This window comes from Accipiter gentilis, chromosome 26, assembly GCF_929443795.1.
Source record: "Accipiter gentilis chromosome 26, bAccGen1.1, whole genome shotgun sequence".
NCBI classification, from domain to species: Eukaryota; Metazoa; Chordata; class Aves; order Accipitriformes; family Accipitridae; genus Astur; species Astur gentilis.
The window spans coordinates 9,274,049-9,276,511 of record NC_064905.1 but is presented as its reverse complement, the minus strand read 5'-3'; positions in this window follow the sequence as shown (position 1 = coordinate 9,276,511).

Below are 2,463 nucleotides of genomic sequence, written 5' to 3'. Positions count from 1 at the left end.
TCTATATTTTTATTTTGAAGGCAAATACTGAATTGTTTATCTGTCCAAATCACCCTTTAGCTTGCCTTATCTTAAGTGAAAAACATAACCAGAGCACAGTGAACTCCTAGAACATTTAAATTCATAGTGTTTCTGTTCCCTGTTTTCTTCACAAAGCACCTATTTTTCAGTCTAAATAAGTTGTGAAGTAGGCTTCCATGGCTGGGAATGTATCTAACCCCAAATTTCTTAAATTCTGTGCTTACATAGATGCTCTATCTATAACATCATCACAGATGTCCCAGAACAGCTGCTGCACTGGAGGTCCAACCTGGTCCAAAAAGTAAATGTATTAATCTTCTCCCCAGATTCCAGGGGGAAAACCCCAAATATTTTATTTCTCTGACTCACATCCTAGTCTATGCCTAGTGAATGAGACAGACTGTTGTCTTTTTACACAATAGGAGTCTAATTTGGAACAGGGTTCTATTGAACAAAAGGCAGTTGTAAATTATATGATTAACAGAAAATGTGTTCTTGTTTAATTCACAACAAAGCGAAGTGAAGTAAAGGAAGTAAGGAGTGGTTGGTGGCCCAATATAGCACTGGGCTTTTAATGCCCAGGAGATGCTTATTAAAAGAAGCTACTAAAATAAACCTTTTTAAAGAAGACAAATTGGATGTGTGCAGTTAAGTGGGGGGGATGCCAATTGGACAAGGCATGTGCTTAATTCTAAAAAGTGTGCTCCTTTTGCACATTTTGTGAATGAAATTAGAATGCTTTTGCTAATATTTTGCCAAGACTTCTTTTTCCTTTCATTTGAAAAGGACATTATTCCAAGAGGAGGCGTAAGGTAAGCCACAGAACACAGATCTCTTAGCAGTGAATGAAGTGATCCAATGGAGTCAGAAAAAGAAATTAAAAAAACTTTAAAATGTGTTTATGTATTTATTACGAATGGAAGCATATTTGCAAAAATGGGCATCAGTGGCATTTATATGCTAAATGCAGTTTTAGTGTTCGGAGTGATGCACACAAAAGCCTAAAACATGTCAGTAAGATCAAACATATTTGAAAAATGGGGTAAAGTTTCAAATTGGTAGGTTTTTACATCAGGACCAGATAGAAGAACATAATCCCCAGAAGGTTCTGATTTGTTGATTTCCCTTTTCTCCTTTTCTCTTTTCTACCTAGTAGTTCATACAAGCCTTTGATTTTTTCATAGATGCAGCTATTGTCTGTGAATAAATTCATGTAGATAGATGGTTCTGAGTATCAACAAAAATACTGAGCTATACTAGCTCATGATGAATTCACAGAGATCACATCTTTGGTGTATTCATAGAGCCTCTCAGGAGTCTGGGTTCACAGCTGTTGAAAGGCAGAGCTAGAGCTCTGGCTGTGTGCAACCAGCCCATCTATGTGGATTATATGATGCTACTGCCCATGACAACAGGGAAAGGGACTCAATGACAGAGGATACCCTGTATTTTTAATCACATTCTTATATTCTTTTGGTTTTGTAGCATCACAGTCTCTCTTAGACACAAAACGAGCACAGAACCCCAGTGTTGGACTTCATCTAGTCTTACTGTTGAATACATGGTTCTCCTAGTTTCATGCAATTACTTACTTTCCATTGCTTGATAGTTAAATACATTTGCTTAGAAGCTAGTAATGCAAATGTGGTTTATGCAACAAAATTTTATGAAAACAATTAATTTGCTTTGGTCTAGTTATTTGTTCCTCTGTATTACCACGAGGACAGAAAATTGACCCAACTGCTTTATTTACAGAGTTGCTAAATGACACAGGTGCTACATCATTCATTGGCTTTGTAAGAAGTAGTAAGGTCACAGGAAAAGCTGGAGCAGCCTGAGCTTGTTTTCCTTTAAGGCTGACTATGTTAACACACTTAGTGAAGGAGGGGACAATAATGATCCAGTCAGTACTTATCAGGACAAAATTAGTAACGATATACAATCCCAGTGGTTTAAAAGTAAGGAGCTCCGATTCTAACAAAAGTCCTAGTAATGCCCTGGTTTAAAGTCTGAGTGAAATCTGTGTATGTAACCCTCCAAAACAGCTTAGTATTAAAAAAAAATTAAAATCCAAAAACCTGAAACAGTACCAACTTTTACAGTTTGATGTTCGTATATTAAGATGTTTAGATAGTCAAACCCTCTATACAGTTTTGAAGGACTGATCATGAGGAAATCCATTAAGAAAGGTCAAAAAACCCAGTAAATTGAAAACTGTAGGGTTTGTTTGGTTTTGGTTGGGGTTTTTTTTTCAAAGTTCTAATGATGCAGAAGCTGCATAATAATCTCCCTGTGAACCATAAACATAATAAAAGCTGAGGCCATTTCTAACATAATCTCTATCAGCAAGATGCCAGCGCTTTTCCAGATTTCCTAACGGGTCCCTGCTAATTCCATGCCAAAACTAGCAGTGGATTTCTTCCTTTTAATCTCCCCTAATGC